The 18,063-nt window shown below is 46.0% G+C and overlaps 1 long non-coding RNA gene across 1 annotated transcript; it reads right to left on the bottom strand.

The window, feature by feature from the left end:
- Positions 1–14,161: 14,161 nt before the first annotated feature.
- LOC138989036 (uncharacterized) lies at positions 14,162–17,800 on the bottom strand. The gene is made up of 2 exons (XR_011465308.1): positions 17,645–17,800; positions 14,162–14,952 (listed from the first exon to the last, which is right to left on the bottom strand). It is a non-coding gene; the product is annotated as an uncharacterized lncRNA (long non-coding RNA).
- Between the last annotated feature and the right edge of the window lie 263 nt (positions 17,801–18,063).

Raw genomic sequence — 18,063 nt, 5'->3', positions numbered from 1 at the left:
CTCTGGTTCCTCTGCCTTTTTAAAATCCAGATTGAACATCTGAAAGTTCTCAATTCACGTACTGTTGAACCCTGGCTTGGAGAATTTGACTTACAATAACACAAATCTGTTATCTTGGACCTCTGGACATCAGAAGTCTGAAATGAGTCTTACTGGGCTAAAACCAAAGTATCAGTTTGAGCCAGTTCCTTCTGAAAGAAACCAGCTGGAAAAAACTGTTCCTTGCTTCTTCCCACTTCTAGATGCTTCCAGTATCCCTTGCTTTGTGGCCACATCACTTAAAAAAAAAAAAAACTTAAAAAAAATTCTATTTATTAAAAAATTTTTTCACTTTTAATTTTATTTATTTACTTTTGGCTGCACTGGGTCTTCATTGCTATGCAGGCGTTTCACTAGCTGCAGCAAGCAGGGGCTACTCTCGTTGCGGTGTGTAGGCTTCTCATTGCAGTGGCTTCTCTTGTTGCAGAGCACAGGTTCTAGGTGCATGGGCTTCAGTAGTTGTGGCTCCTGGGCTCTAGAGCACAGGCTCAATAGTTGTGGCACACGGGCTTTGTTGCTCCATGTCCTGTGGGATCTTTCTGGATTGGGGATCCAACCCATGTCTCCTGCATCTACAGGTGGATTCTTTACCGCTGAGTCACCAGAGAAGCCCCTGGCCACATCACTTTGATTTCTGTTTCCATCATCACATCACCATCTCCTCTGACTCTTATTTCTGTGTTCCTCTTATAAGAAACACTGCCATCACACCTAGATTATCCAGGATCTCCCCATCTCAAGATCCTTAATCGCATGTGAGAAAAGTCTCTTGTCTCTTGTAATGTAACTTTCATGGGTTATAGAGATTAGGATGTGTTCATTGTTCCACACCAGCCTAGACTTCTGTCTAACTCCACACTGCGATACCCAGCTGCCTAGTTTGCAACTCTGCTGGGATGTATAATAGGCCTCAACACCAGCATCATGGTCAACAATCTTTCTCATCTCAGTTAATGCCAACCCCTTCCTTCTAGTTGCTCAGTTGAAAAATTCTGTAGTCCCTCTTAATTCCTCTCTTTTTTTCCCCCTCATGTACCTCATCCAATTTCAGCATCCAACTGTCTCTCTCTTTATAGTGTACCAGAATCCTTCCACTTCATACCATCTCCAATGCTATCAGCCTGTTTCAGCTCACCATTGATATTCACCCAGAGTATTGCAACACCCTCCTAAGTGGTCTCCTGGCTTTTTAGACTTTCCCACCCACTGCAGTTTATTCTCCACACAGTAGTCTGAGTGACCCTGCTAAAACAAAAGTTGGATCATGCTGTTCTTCTTAACACTACTTTTCAATGACTTTCTATTTTACAAATAATGGCCACCAGGTCCTATGTGACCTATGCCCTCATTACCTCTCTGGGCCCGTCTTCCGCTGCTGTCTCCTTCACCTACTCTGCTCCAGCTACCCTGAACTCCTGGATGTGCCCTGAGAATGCCAAGCATCTTCCTACCTCAGGACCTTTGCATCTACTGTTCCCTCTGTCTCAGAGGCTCTTCTCCAGATGTCCACGTAGCTCACTCTCTCACAACTTTCAAGTAAATACATTCTCAATAACAACATCCCTGAGCTCCACAGAGAAAAGCCTGCTGCATATCCTTCCCCATCCCAACTCTCTCTCTCCCTTTCCTGCTTTCTTTTTCTCCATCATTTATTTCTCCTCCAGTTATTCCTATCTCTCAGTTTTAATACTTACTTGTTTTGTTTGTTGATTTCCTCCTTCATATTGTTTGTTCTCCTTTTCTAAACTATAAGTTCTATGAAGGCATGCATTTTTGCCTACTTTGTTCCCTTTTATAACTGAGAATGGTGCTTGACTTTTTTACGGATTTGTTGAATGCAGAGCGGAGGGTTTCCCCACTTAGGTATCAAGGAGATTAGTGAAATGTTGCATTTACTGCAACTGTTCTTTTATTAATTTAATCATTCAGGGTTTGTCAAAGGTCTGCTCTGAGCCTAGACCTCAAGTAGCTCATGGTCTTTGGAGGAGACTTATGTGCTATGATATTGTGATTTATAAAATATATATACTAGGAGCTCTTAAGGCCCTTGGAATTCCCGGTGCTGAGAGAGATAAAGGTGTCTTTTTTATGTTAATAAGATGAATCTGGGAAGCACCTGAACATGGGGACTGGTTGCCAGTGAAGTGAAAGTGAATGCCGCTCAGTTGTGTCTGACTCTTTGCGACCCGACGGACTAGAACAGTCCTTGGAATTCTCCAGGCCAGAATACTGGAGTGGGTAACCTTTCCCTTCTCCAGGGGATCTTCCCAACCCAGGGATCGAACCTAGCTCTCCCACATTGCAGGCAGATTCTTTATCAGCTGAACCACAAGGGAAGCCCAAGAATACTGGAGTGGGTAGCCTATGCCTTCCTTCTTCAGGGGATCTTCCCAACTCAGGAATAAGATCAGGGTCACCTGTGTTGCAGGCGGATTCTTTACCAACTGAGCTATCAAACAAGCCTGGTCACCAGTACAACCAACCAAATGATTAGAGGCTTGGAACTTTCAGTCCCACCTCCTGATTTCTGGGGAGGGGAGAGGATTTGGAGATTGAGTTCCATCACCAAAGGCCAACAATTCAATCAATTGTGCCTATAGAATGAAGCCTCCATGAAACCTGAAGGGACAGGGTTCAGAGAACTTCTAGGGTAGTAAACCACGCCACTGTGCCAGCCCCCAACTCCATGGAACTGATACTTCCTTACTGGGGACCTTGACCTATGGATCCCTTTATGTAGCTATTGATTTGCATCTTTTCATATCTTTTTGGGACAAATTGGCGATCTAATGAGTAAACCGGCTTCCTGAGTTCTGTGACCCACTCTACCAAGTTAACTGAATCCAAGGAAGAGGGATTAGTGAGAAACTCTGATTTATAGAGTTACAGACCTCTGACAAGTTGGTCAGAAGCCTGGGTAACAACTTGGACTTATGCGGGCAGCTTTGTGGGACTGAGCCCTTAAGCTCACGCTCTCTCTGGGTAGATGGTGTCAGAATTGAGTTGAATTCTGACACCTGGTTCAGATCCCTGGGCAGGTTCGATCCCTGGGTTGGAAAGATTGCCTGGAGGGGGCATGGCAACCCACTCTCATATTCTTGCCTGGAGAATCCTGTAGACAGAAGAACCTGGGAGGCTGTAGTCCATGGAGTCGCAAAGAGTTGGGCACAACTGAAATGTCTTTGCACACAGCAAGCACGAAATTTTCAAGGCTCAAATGAGTGAAATCTAGAATGATCTGATAGATGGATGTGAAACAAAATCAGTACCACAGGTGAATTAACCAGCCTGCCATCCCCTCCACCCCAGGCCTCCTCGACTCCACTCAGACTAAGCAGCTCCCTTTCTCTCTGCAAGCGCTCCATCTGTGTGTTTGTAAACATGAAACTCAAGCCTCTGCCCTAAAGAGTTTCCCCTCTGTAGGTAAGCTCCTCTATGCCAGAGCATGCAGGTATTGTCCTCCCCAGGATGTGTAGTCCTCAGGCTTGTCACTTCTCAGGCTTAGGGCTCTTCTGGGGCAGGGGGTGTCTTATGGATCTTGGTATTCCCTGTGCCCTCAAGGTACATGGCACAAAGAGAGAACTCGGTTAATGCATGTTGGAAATAATTAAAAATGCCCTCCCACCTAATGGTTCCTGATATTGCCTTTCCCAGGTATCTCCCAGCAGCTGCGTGAGTGAGGCAGAGCTGGGACTACTGTCTCTACTTTCACCAGAGTCCCAAGTTTCCTTGAGCAGCAGGCCAGGCCGTGGATGCAGGTCTCTATCAAGGGCACTTCCCACTGGGTCGGCCTGTCCTCTGAGACTCTACAGTGTTTTTATCCCCACAGCTGCCTTCATTTCCTGACTCACTCCAGCCATCCCAGCACACCCTGCTTATGACATGGAAGAGATGCTTGCTCAGTGCCTGGGGGCCTCATGAGGCAGGGGCTCAGAGAGCTGGGCTGCCTTGTCCCCTGGGCCCTGAACCACAACCTGTGCTCTTGTGGCCATCTGGGCCCAGCTGCTCCTGTGTTTCAGTGTCCAAACACCCTTCTGTAGCAGGCAGTCTGTGTAGCACGTGTCCTGACCCTACCCCCTTCTGGAATCCCCCCAACCCACTCCCAGGCTCCCAGGGAGTTGGGGGGGACGACTGAACTAGATATTATTTAGCAATTAAGAAGAAAACAAACAGAAAGATGTGTGTTTTTTTTTTTTTTCCTTTTGGCTGCATCAAAATACTTCTGCTTTCCAAATGGCCTCATAGGTTTGCCCCACCCACCCCTCAAATGCAGCCTGCCTGTGCTTCTGGCTCCTGGAGCTGTAGAGCTGAGTCAGCAGCACCAGCTGCATGGAGAGAGGCTGCTATCGAATCTTGTGACCAGGGTCCCTAAGAAGCTCTGGAAGAACAGTGCCTTGTAACTGTACTTTGCCTGTCACTTTACAAGTTACTTCCTCATCCATTATTCATAGGAGCCTCACAGCTTTCTGCCTAGGTCAGCAGGCTATTACTAAGGGCAATAATGGATTTTGTAAATCTCAGTGAACTTAGATTGGCCGTGACCCTTAACACAATCCCTCGGTGTGAAAACTGTGGCGTAGGAATCTATACAACCTGTGGTAGAGATGAGGGAGTTAATCACCAAACCAAAACGTAACCTGATGCAAAGCCAGCACACCTGGCTTCAGGCCTCGCTTGCCAAATGAACTGGGGCAACACACAACCCCCTCTGGGCCTCGGTTTTCCTATCTGTAAAGTGAGATGTATGATCTGCAAGGTCTTGCCTAGTTATTTGGATGAGGACATATTAAGAGATAGGGCTATTATAGACTTATCATTGAATGCCCAACACACACACCTACACACTCTGAAGTGGGGTAAGTGTCTGTTGAAATCAATCAGTCCATGAACTTGTCCCCAGTTATTACCCAATCAGCAGGCAATGCAGCAATGCATGTCTTAAGCATTAGATCCTAACTTCACTGTGTGATTTTCCTTTTAAATTGATGGTTTCTGTGCTCATGAGGATTTCCTGGAACTTCAGAAGTGTTGTAAGAAGATGCGGGGATGGGAGATACATCATGACATCTTTGACATGACCTCAAAAAATGATGGTCCCTCTGTTTTCTCTTGGCAGCAGAGGGAGACGGGAATAGGACACAGAATCCCCTCTTCACTTGTAGGCCTGGGGAATAAGCAGTAGATGTCTGGTGCTTTCTGGGTCATCTGCTTCTTAGGTGAGTAGTAATTCTGAGGGTGCCCTATTCCAAGGTCAAACTCTACTCAGGGCAGCAACCATGGGAGGGCGTGGTGAGTACACAGCAAGTCTCATTTGTGCTGTGAATTAAATCTTAATGCAAAATATCCTTAGAAGCAAAAAAAAAAAAAAAAAAAAGCAGGAGCTCAATCAATTATTTTGTCAAGTTCAGTCCTGTACAGCTGAGGTTGTAAAGCACTAAATCCCATGGAAACAACTGTCATCATTTCAGTGAACAAAACCCAAGATTGAAAAACAGAACTTTCAACATGTGTTTATCCTGAATGGACCTTGGTCACATGGTCAAGTATCTCTTTCAGCTGGGCTGAAACTGACTCCTGACCTAGTGAAAAGGAAGAAAAGTTTGATTTAGTTTTAAAACGTAGTATTATCAGAGCAAAATATTATAATTATTTTGTAAAATGTAGTAGCAGCCATTTAAAACAAATATAGTTTATTAAAGCATTTATATTGGGATAATGTTGGACAGGGAATTAAAATAAGATGAAAATTTATGGAGAAAGCAAAATTACATTCATTGCTTTTGAACTTAATAGTGCTGTTCTTTTAAATTTAATTAATTGTTTTAAGTCGTTTTTCAGGCTTTTTTTGGTAGCCCTTGCAGAAATTCTAACAAATATATATTGGTTATATATTAATGAAATAAATAGAGAAATTGATATGTTAGTGACATTAATACTTGTTATATCTCAAATGAGTATAAAATATGCATTTTAACTGTGTTAACAGATTTTTTAAATTCCATAAGAGATATTTGAAGTATAGGTCCTAGGAAAAGGAATAACTTTAATGATCTAATTTGTATGTGTTTAAGAGCATCTCACTTAATAGAAGGGGAAAAAAGAAGTTTATACTATGGTTCCTGAAAATTAGAACAATTATGGTACAAATTCTTGCCACTGTCTAAAAGAAGTTAAGTATTTGGAAAGAATGAGCAGAAAGGAAAGAAAAGGAAAAAGCAAGAGTCAACCATAATCCATTCTCCACTGACAAGGTTTCTTAAAATAAGGCTGTTCAAAGTCCTGGAATCCAAACACTGGGGTCACAGGGGGCAACCCCCACATGCCCTCCACCTGACACCTCACCTATTGCAGCTAATTTCTTTCACGTGTTGAGTAGAATGGGTACCGGATAGAAACTCTGCATGCACAACGGAATATTTCATCGGACACTCCGCAAGTACTTGTTTTATGGAAGGGGCTCAAGAGGCAAGCAAGGTTAATGACTTGCCTAAGGTCACAGGGAAAGTAAGTGGGGAAAATGGAAACAGAACAGTCTGCCCTGACCACCCTCTAGACCTTGGACTTCGTTTCTTCTCCATTCTTTTCTGTAATACACGAAGCAACTCATTAGGAAGCAAGATGAAGTGGGATTTTTTTCCTTAGCTTACTCTTTTCAATAGTTAGAAAAACTTCTTTGCTGAGATGCTGCCTGGTTTCCTTCTAAAACACTCAATATATAAGACTCCCTGAAAGTGCCTATAAATGGAATTCTCATTGCTCCATCATTATCATCATCATTGCTATTCTTCTTATTGTGATGATGGTGGTGGTTGTTCTCAGTAGTAGCAACTTAGGCTTTCCACCATCACAGCCCTTTGGAATCACAAAGTCTATAAGACTTCCTACCCTGAGGTCATGAAGTCCACTCCTTCCACAAATCCTGATTTGCGAAGGCTCAGAGGAAGATCACGGAGTGTGCCAATTAGAGATGTACTCTAGCCTTCTGGTAGGTTTAGCATCCTGTTCAGGGCCTCGGGGTGGCTACTCTGTTTTTACCACCCCTCACTCCCTGTCCCAGAGCTTTCTCAATGGCTCAGTGGGTAAAGAATCTGCTTGCAGTGCAGCAGACATGATGATCCCTGGATCGGGAAGATCCCCTGAAGGAGGAAATGGCAACCCACTCCAGTATTCTTGCCTGGAAAATTCTATGGACAGAGGAACCTGGTGGGCTACAGTCCATGGGGTACAAACAGTCAGACATGACCGAGTATGAGCATGGACGGTTGGACTCCTTGTCCCAAGATGCAACCATAGAATAAGGTACTCGTGAAGTGCTTCAGATTGAGAGTGTCCAGGAAAGAGAATGTTAACTTTGTTGACAAATTCCAGGGTTTGGAAGCCCCAGGTCTTAATTCTTTGTGCAAACTCTTGTCCTGTGTTTGCATGCCCCCTCGTACTCCTAATTAGTCTTGTCATGGGCTCCTATGCTATTGTTTTAAACAACATCGTGTGTCCCAGGAGCCAAGGGGTCCTTCAGGGTGAGTAGTGCTGTGTTTGTGTATATTTTTAAGAAATGGTCATCACTCTTCTCGCCGTGGCGGCCATCAGCCTTCAGTGGAGGTGTTGCCATAGAGATGTTGTCTGATCCATCTCTATTGATCACCCCCTTTAAAGGGGGCCCTGAATAGGCACTGAGGTAGGTAAATGTATGCAGTGACATTGAGCGGATGATTCTATTCTGAAAAATTCCTGCACCGTTTGTTTCTGTGCTTGTCTGAGGGCTGGGACACGGTGTTGGGTTTTGTCGCGCGTGCTCTCCTCACAGGCCCGGAGTTAATGCAAGCCTTGTTTGGAACCACTGAAGCAGAAATTTCTCTGCTGCCAAGGACAAAAGCTTCACAGGCCACCTCAGAGGCTGCTTTGGGAAGGCTGTGTCTCCTGGGCTCCCAAAGGAAATGAGAGATAACGCAGAACACGGAGGAGTGCCCTCAGAATTCTCCCAGCCCTCCTGGCCCCACTGGACACATCTGGCCCCACAGAGACTCCTCTGGCCAAGTGCGGGCTTCTCCAATCAAGGGTTTAATTTGATTTGCCTTTTTCCAGGCTGTTGAGATAAATCATCTTGAAGATGTGTGTGCTTTTCTGTTTATGTGATAAGTGTGTATTTGCACAGCTCTCTGCTCTTGTTTTTTCCCTCTTGGGTGCAGGAGTGAGAAGCTCTCTTAGGAAAAACAATGATCGTTTCATCAGTCCATGCCTTTATGTTTAAACCAAATAATATGCAAGTCTTATTCCCTCTCTGAGAAGAGAAAGGGAGGGAAGGAGGAAGGGAGGAAGGATTTATTGAGAGCCTTCTGTCCTGGAATAGTGTATGCTTGGAAAATCACCATAAATGAATTTTGTTGAAGAATGAATGAATGAGTGAATGTTTAAAGCTAGCTTGTTCCAAGTTAGGAGTTTGCAGAAATATTTTTTCCTTTCACTCTTCACAACCCTTTGGGGAATGATTATCCTCCTTTTATAAAAGGGTTAAGTGACTTGCCCAAGGCCATGTGGAAAATGAATGGTGGCCTTTGGAATTGAGTCTGGGTCTTTTGATTCCAAGTCCAGTGCTCTTTTTCTGCAACCTTGTTTCTTGCCTCTGTGTTCGGTGGCTTCTGTCTGTGGGCCAGAGCTACATGAGCAAGGTTAGCTCTCTCCCTTCAGGCACTAACATAGCCTGGGTGAAGCCACCCATTTCCTCCTGCTCCTTGCCCTGATCTCTGTCCTTGGCCGTTCGGCCATGGCCAGTCTCGGCTTGATGTTAGCAGCATCAAAGAGGGGAAGGGCATGAGACACAAGTGGAAACTGCAAAGCTACACACATTCCTTGAACTTCAGGGATAGGTCCAGGGTGGGTTGCGTGACGGTGCTTCTGGTCCCCAGATGTTTGCTTGTCTGTTAAGTTGCTGCATGTGTGGGTCATGTCAGCTGAAGGCTGGAAGGCAGGAGAGGAAAAAGCTTTGTCACACGGCCTTGCAGAGCTTTGGAGTATGGATTTGGAGACACACAACTCCAGTGTTCATCCATCCATTGGTTCATTCTCTCACTCATTTTCTCACTCACTCTTAACCTCACTCACTCATTCATTCGTATACTCAGTACACTCTGAGGAGGACAGGAGCCATGGACAGGAGTCTGATGTAAAGCGTGCAGAAATGAAGGTGTGGCCTGTTTGCCATCAACTCAGAAATGTATAATTAGAGCAGCGAAATAACAAGGATTAACATCTGCCCTTTATATTTATGGAATGCTTTCACATCTCCTATCCAAACTTCACCATATTCTATGCGGTAGGAATTATTGCTAAATCCATTTTGCAGATGAGGAAAATAACACTCAGAAAAGCTATCCAAAGCCCTTTGAGTGCAGGTCCCGTGCGGTTTTGAATAGTTCCAGTCTGGAGGGGCTTTTCTTAATCCCTCTGCCTGCCTTTTTATGACCAAGGAGTCAGCTGGTTTGGGATAATGAGAAGCCACTTGTGCCAAGCTCTATTTGACTCCTTCAAATAGCAGGGGCGGGTAGTGATATTTTATAGAACTCTCCAGGAAAGACTGCTTTGGCTGTGTTTTTAAGATTTCAAAAATGGGTTGCAAGGTTTTCACTATATTGGACCACAGTAGTGATTTTTGATTTTGGATGCACATCAGGAGCTTAGAAACACTCAGGCCTGCACACCAATCGGAGACTGTGACTAACTGGTCTGAGATGAGATCCAGCAGAGTTTTTGCTTTTTTAAACAAGCTCACTGTTTTAAAATGTATTTTATTTATTTATTTTTGGTCTCACTGGGTCTTTCTTGCTGTGCGTGGACTTTCTCTTGTTGTGGAGAGTGGGGGCTATATCTCTAGTTGCAGTGTTCAGACTTCTCATCGCAGTGACTTCTCTCATTGCAGAGCACAGGCTCTAGGAGCATGGGCTTCAGTAGTTGCAGAAAGTGGGTTCAGTAGTTCCGATTCCTGGGCTCTAGAGCACAGGCTCAGTAGCTGTGGCCGATGGGCTTAGCTGCTCCATAGCATGTGGAATCTTCCTAGACCAGGGATTGAACACGTGGCCCCAGCACTGGCATTGTGTAGTACCCCATGCACTACATCTTATCCACTGTAACACTGGACAAGTCCCAGGCATTGTGTTTTTATTCATGTCCATTTTAAGCTAGGGTGTTCCTTGACTCAGTTTTAGCCTGTCTTGCAGGTATCCTCCGACCAGGAGCATTGGGGGAGTGGTTGTATGTTACAGTGGCCTGACCGTGAGGGGTCCCATACTCTGCTGGGCTCCAGGCTGCAAGGTTGGGACTCTTATGGACAGTTGTCACACTGGAAATTAACATCTAATAAGCAGTGATCTGGAAAGTAGGACTAGTGACCAAGGTTGAAGATTAGCTTCAGTGACCCAGAAAATTCCTGTGAAATAGTCAAATATGATCTCTCCACTTTCATGTACAATACTTACAGAGGTGATGTAAGTATGGTATATGAAATGTGCACAGGAGATGGGGCACAGAGGTGAATGAGACCTACCCCTCCTTTCACGGAACTCAAGGTCTGGAAAAGAAATACAGAGAGTACATTTCAATAGAATGTGACGTAGAGAAGGGGGTGCCAGGTGGCCTCCCTGCAGAGCCTCAGGAAGGCTGCACTGCAGAGGGGACACTTGATTTGGTTGTGAAGGGTGACCTGGAGTTCTGCAGGCCCAGCAGTGGGAAGTGCTTTGCAAGTAGAAAGCACAACAGGAAGAGAGAGAGGCAGTGAACAGAAAGAGTAAGAAATCCAGTAGGAAAACTAGAGGTGGAACTGGGGAAGGATGAGGTCTGGGCCAAGAGATTGCAGCACTGCACTTTATTCTGGAAGCAACAGAGAACCAGGAAAGGATTTCAAGCCTAGGAGTGACACAGTCTGTGTCTTGAGGAGGTTATTTGCGCAGTGGCCTGGGGGATGCATTGGGCTGGCAGTGATTCCAGCGGGCAGTAGAGACTGGAGGAGAGACCCATTAGAAATGTCCTAGGACCAGAATGGGCAGTGGCTGGAGGTTGGAGAGGAGGGGCACAGAGAGGTATCCTCTAGCCAAGACCTTGCGGGGAGAGGAAAGGATTCTTCCCAATGAGCGAGGGACCAGCAACAGCTGCCCCAACTGCTATTAGAAAACAGAGCTTCCCGGGCAGGCTTCACCCTCCCACACCCTCCTTAACCGCCTCCCTTGAGAGTCATCTCAGGAGATGCTCCCCATGAACCTGGTCCTGCTGAGTTGTCTCCAGCCCCTCAACTCCCTAAGGATGCTAAGCTGCCTTGAATGTCTGTCTGATGCAGGCATGCCCACATGTGGAGCCTTAAACATTAGGGTCTGTCTGTTGACCAAATGCTCTGGACTCCCCAGGGCTGAGAGCTATTAGGGAAACAAAAGACTACCCTTTTAATTAGACTCTGCATGTCCTTGCAGGGCGGGGCGAGTCCGCTGAGTCCCAGTGGTTCTGGTGATTAGATGCAACAGGGGAAAAGTTTAAAACATCTGGGTGTGTTTATACCTCCAAAGCCATGACCGAAACACACGAGGATTTAAACAAGCTGAACCTTCCTCTTGGCTTTTGTTTAAACTTATTTGCAGCCGCCTGGGAGGATCTAGTGATGATGGGAAGCCTCAGGGGAAGCCCTCCCTCTGCTCTCTGGGGATGCTCACCTGCCTTCTAGCAAAGCCAAGACCTAGGAAGGAGAAGATGGGGCATTAGCAGTGTGAAAAAAATGTTACCTTTATACTGTTGCTTAAGGCATCTTTTGTTGCATAATCAAGTATCTCACTTTATAGCCAGTGGGTGCACGAGGGCACTGAAGCTAGGGTAGCAGATCCCCTGAAGGTTTAAGACTTTCAGCCGAGAACTGTGTAAAGCCCCCACACCTAACTTTCTGTAATATATAAATACATATCCTGAAAAGGAAGAGGGAGAAAGGAGCAGTGAATGTTTAAGAGAGTTGTCCTCAAAAGTCACTAGAAAAGTCAAACAAAAGATTGACTTTCCTTCATCCTGAAAGTGTCTGTTTTGCAGTATATGGCCAGATTCATTGAGATCCTTCAGAGTGATAGACTTTTAGTGCAAATAACAGGGAAGAATGTTCTTTTCTAAAAGTTGCTCACACTATGAGACATGGTGTGCGTGTGTGTGTGTGCTTAGTCACTCAGTCGTGTCCGACTCTTTGCGATCCCATGGACTGCAGCCCACCAAGTTCCTCTGTCCTTGGGGATTCTCCAGGCAAGAATACTGGAGTGGGTTGCCATGCCCTTCTCCAGGGCATCTTCCCAACCCAGGGATCGAACCCAGGTCTCTTGCATCGCAGGCTGATTCTTTACCAATTGAGCTACCAGGGAAGCTCATATGAGACATAGATCTCATACTAAATCTAAGAGGAAACATAAGTAAATGAACTGGCCAGTTCCTTTCTCTTGACAAAATGTCCATGGCTCATCTAGAATAGTCAGCTCTAAGCAAAGTCCATCACCCTGAGAGTCAGAGAGGATAAGAAAGCCACTCTCCTGGCTGATGCCGCTATTTTTTTTTTCCTTAAGAAAGACTGCTTTGCAAGAGCATTTTGAACAAATTGCGCCATTTGAAAGAAGGCAGGGATAGAACAGAAGCCGTCAAGCTTTAATTTCTCTGCTAATTAATGGTTGATCATCTATCCTTTTATGATTCTTGACCCCAGAAGGAAAATTTATTAGTACTTTTAGATTTTGCACAGTCGTGTTAAATGAGGCATGTAATGCACTAATTTAGTGTCTCATTAGCATAAGCAGGGCCTCCCTAGCCCCTCCGCTCCCCATGGAAGGCTTAATCTGGAGCCGAGTGGAATTTTCCTGGGACACGCATGGTTTCTCTAGGCTCAAATACCTGAGAAGCCATAGCAGAGATGTGGGCTTACCCCACCCACCCTGGGCTTTCAAACATGGACTCTGTCCTTCATTTTAATGAGAATATTTAAGCCCTCAAATCTTCAAGCTGTTTCACAACAGTGTTCCTGCAAAACTCAATTTTATAGCCTGTGCAGCTATCTCTCACGATCTCAATTCCACCCCCTCAATGAAAAACCAAATCTAAGCTCTGGGAGAGGATTTCTGTTTGTTGAGACAATGGACAGTTGGTCATGTTTATATTTAATGTAGACATCTAGCCTAGATGTTTCTCTGGTGTAAATGCCAGCTCAGTAAATGGCTAGTTTTGCTGCATATATGTTTGACATCCTGAGAAGCCTGCATCAAGCTGATGGACTTCAGGGTCCAGGTTATAAGGGAGGCAGGGAAATGCAGAGAAGCTCACTGGGTAGGGAGCCGACTGTATCCATATTGCCACCAGCTTCCTTTGGGAACTGCAAAAAGGCACTTGCCCTGTGTGAACCTCTGCTTTTCCACCTGTTAAATGATCTGTAAATCTTCATGCCTAAGGTTTCTTCCACTTTTGATACCCCATCATTCAGCAAGTAAGAAATGCCAGAGGCAGGCTGGGTGACTCAGCCTTGGGAAGGAGATCAATTCAGAAGAAGAGTTTTGAAATATCAGAAATCTTCAGAAAGTCCATATACTTTGGCCCACCAATTCTATTTTACAGAATATAGCCCAGAAGAAAATCAGACAAATGCATGGGGGAAAGAAAAGTGTATTTATGAGACCATCATGGATTGGTTAAATAAAATATAGTATAACTATATGATGGGATACTATGAAACCATTAAAAATAATGCCACAGAATATTGTAGGCATGGAAAAATGCTCACAGTATTTTGTTATGCAAAAATCTAAGGTTTCTAAACAGGATTTCTCATATGATACCAGTTTTGCAAAAATATGTCCATACATATGTTTAGACAAAGATCTGGAAGGATCTATACCAATAGGTTCATAGAGATCCTTGGGGGATAGGATTCTAGGGAATTTTTGTTTTCTTCTTTACACTTTCCTACATTTTCAATATTTACTCACAATGAATTTAAATTACTCTTAGAGTTTAAAAACATTACAGAAATTATTTAAGGGAAATAAAATCTTGGCTCTGAATATATGTGTTCTTTTTCCATCTCAGCTTTCACACATACACAATGACAACCATCAATCACCTCAAAAGATCAGGAAATAAATGATTTATTAGCTGGAGGCTCTTCATGAAAACTTTGGATGACCAAAACTATTTGATATCAGCACAATTCTGGCACCACTTCATTAAAAAAAAAAAAATTATTTGGCCCCGCTGAGCAACATGTGGGATCTTAGTTCCCCAACCAGAGATCAAATCCAATCCATGCCTCCTGCAGTGGAAACTTGGAGTCTGAACAACTGGACCACCGGGGAAGTCCCTACACGACTTCTAACTGTGGAGACAAAATGTGTGAAGGTTTTTGAATGCAGGGCCACTGGTCTGGTATGTGTCCTTATGACTTCTGAGTGTCCGTCTTGCAAAGGCATTAAAGATAATCCAGGCTGGCCCCCACGTTATACAGATGGGGAGGAACTTGCCTAAGGTCTGAGATCTGGTTACATCAAAGCCAGGCTAGTACTGCCTCCCAACTCCCGTCTCTAGACCTGGGCTGTTAAAACACCGTTTCTCTCCAGGCGCCTATGGAGGATGCACCACACTGACTGATGCATGCAGACTTCCTTCTGGGATGAATCTTTCCTTTCTTCTCCAGGGATAAATTCTGAGAGGTCAGGGAACTTCCTGCTCAGTGGAGGTCCTTGGCTCTGGAACGAGGCTTGCCTGCAGATCTTGAGTCTGGAGCAGGCTTACCAAGGGCTGGGGCGCCCAGTACAGCTGCTGTCTGCACACCAGGGCTTTGGGCCATCCTCTCTTCTGAGATGGATAATGGTGGTAAGAAGTTTGTTTCCTCTGAAGTACATTGCTCTTTCGGGCTAACGTGTCCTTTGGGGAGGGGAAGGAGAGGTTGGAAAAATAAAAATATTGATGTCATTTATAAATTTCCCCAAGAATATCCTCACTGGTGGGAACAGCACTGGGTCGTGGGGAGTGGGGGAAGGAGTGGGGAGGGGCATGCAGAAAAACAAGATGCTGCTCCTGCCCTCAAGATGTTCAGAGTCTAAGAAGAAGAGTAATTATGTGGATGAGGGACGGCAGAATAAAGCAGCCTACAAGAACCTGAAAGGGTACAAACCCAATACCTACTGGGAGACCCAAATGACATTCTGCCTACTTTGGAGGGAGGAGATCCCTGAAGTCTTCTAGGAGAAAGTGACCTTTGATAGACTTTCGGAAAACAGAAAAGATTTCAGCACTTGGAGGTAGAGGAAAGGGCATGAGGCTGAAGGGAGCAAGGGGTGACGGTGGGGCTGGCGTTGTTGCAGGACAGCATGGTGGGGGCGGGACCAGAAACAGGGAAGGGACCCTGATGAGGCTGGAGCTCAGTGCACACAGGGAAACACCACAAGAGAGCCACGTGTTGGAGGGAAGTCGGGGTCATGTCTTGAATGGTTCGAAGACCCTGTCTGTAAAGGTGTTTGGACTTATCCTATGGGCCTGCAGGATTTTGAGCTGAGCTCTGTTTTAGGAAGGTTTTGCTCATGATGGAGCAACTAAAGTCAGAGGCCATGGTTTTGGAGAGAATATAGGAAGACTACATATCCCCCCCACCCCCCGCTCCGTCCAGGTGATGTGAGCATAGGAACGAAGCCCTTCAGTTCTCTGGGCCTGTTGGCGGATCTTACAATCTGCAGAGAGAACCTTCTGATCTGGTTGTTTCGGCAGCTTTAGCTGGGAGCCAAGAAAAGTGAGGAGTGTCTGTGGTAGCCCCTCAGGGGTGACGGAGGGCTGGTGTCCTTCCCACCACCATTCAGGGGAGATTCTGCTCCCACTTGAAAGCTGTGGCCTCAGTCTGGTTCTGAGTCTGAACTGAAAAGCCACATTTTCCAATGAAGAGATGCTGCAGGAAATAATAAATCTCTCAAGATTTATGAGCCAGGAAATTCCTTCAGGAACATAAATAGAGAAGAGGTGAGGCAAAGGTGGGCAAGGCAGGGAGCAGCTGCCTGGGATCCTCTGGGCACACACAATGGGCTGGGGATTTGTCCAGAACTCAGAGTGAAGAAGGATTTGGTGCACTGTTTCAGTGCTGTTCAACTCTTTGTGAACCCATGGACCATAGCCCACCAGGCTCCTCTGTCCATGGGATTCTCCAGGCAAGAATATTGGAGTGGGTTGCCATGTCCTCCAGGGAATCTTTCCGACCTAAGGATTGAACCCATGTCTATTAAGTCTCCTGCACTGGGCATCACCTGGGAAGCCCGAGAGGGATTTTAAAGGTAATCTAATGCGATGTCTCTTGCTTTTCTGTCATTGAATTCATGGCTCTTGCTCTGCAAAATGATGAGGCCGAACTAAATGACCTGTAGGGTCTTTATCACTGGGTCATTTGATGTTTGTTGTAAAGACCTGTGTTCTTGTGCTGGGCCCTGATCGCACTGTGTGTGTTTCACTCTCCCCAACTGAAAATGCAATCAACAGAGTCTCACACATTACCCACGTTTGGGCTGGAGATTAATGAGAGGACATCTGGAAACTTCCCTTGGAGGGATACATCTGGGCCTGATTACCTTCTTATTTACTGTCTTTTTACTCTGGAGACAGACTCGTAGACTCACCCTAGGGGACAATAACAGAAGCATGCACACCATCCCAACACACCTTCCAAATTACCCCCAGCCCAGCTGCAGGGAAAGATGATGGAGGAATCCACACACACAAACTGGGCACACACACGTGTATACACACACACACAAACACACACACACACACATGTACCCTTTCTCCCCCTTGCTCTGTCCAGTGTCGGTGGGACAGTGAATTACCTTCACTGTCAGAGATTCGAGACCAGGCTTCTCCCTGTCACTGATAAAGTCCTGCTGGCCCCTGCCTCCCACTCCAAGCTGTCTACTGGTTTCCACCAGCAGATGGCACCCGGAGCTCTCAGACCACAGGGCCACACATCCTAGGCCTGAACTCCTGGCCTCCCCCACCCGCAGCCTTGGAAAGGGATAATTTGGGAGTCATCAGTGGGAGGGCTGCCAAGGACTTCAATTTACTATTTGGAACTTGGATAAGTTTCCCCAGATGGGGCACTGGAGGGGAAAGAGGAAAAGGGGAGGGAGGGGGGGCAGCGTCTCCTAGGGGCCGGGGATGGATCTGGTCCATCTCTGGCAGCCAGACAGTCCTTCCTGCAAGACCCCACCCAAAGGGGTGTCTGAAGCCAGGGCGGGTCACACCCTGGAAGGAAAATGCTTTCACTGGTGTGAAAACCAGGAGAACAAAAGGATTCACAGACCAAAAATGAAGCCAACGAGAGCTTCGAAATCATGGGCATTCTTCCCACTCCCAGTCTCTGACTCATCCCTGAACCCCAGTTTCAACCTCACCTACTGCTTGAAGCTGTCGCTGAACCATGCTGGGGTCAGAATTAATCACCAGCTGCCTCCCTGGGCCTCCGACACTCCAGCCTTGCGGCATGGATCATCCCTCTCCCAGGGTGAGAGCTCCTTGCATAAGTATGTATCGCCCCCATTTGATTGTGGTTACCCTGGGCCAGGGGCCAGACCCCACTTACCCCAGAATCCCCATGAGCCCAGAACAGCGCTGGCTCACAAGTCCTGGAGAGTCAGAGAAGAGTGAAGAAAATTGTCTCTAGAGCCTGGAGAATATCCAGCAGCTGGAATGGTGAAGTTGAAGGAAAGAATCCCTCTTAGGTGGGGTCACAGGACTCCTGATGTAGATGTAGGTGAAACATACACACACACACACACACACACACCTCTCCTGGAGCAGTGGAGGAGGAGGGAATGCAAAAAATGTGGTGGTGCCAGCCACAGAGAGGTCTGGAAATGCCTTCTTAATTGAACCTTTCTGGGAGCAGGCTGGCTGGAGGAGGGTAAGGAGCAGAGAGGAGCTGGCAAGGAAGGGCCCAGGGGGCTCTGATCCCCCTCCTTTTGGAAGCATGAGTGTGTGCTTTCATGACTTTTTGCACCC

The sequence above is a fragment of the Bos mutus genome, chromosome 1, assembly GCF_027580195.1.
Source record: "Bos mutus isolate GX-2022 chromosome 1, NWIPB_WYAK_1.1, whole genome shotgun sequence".
Lineage (NCBI taxonomy): Eukaryota > Metazoa > Chordata > Mammalia > Artiodactyla > Bovidae > Bos > Bos mutus.
Note: the sequence above shows the minus strand (reverse complement) of the source record. Positions and strands in the feature narration are given on the sequence as shown.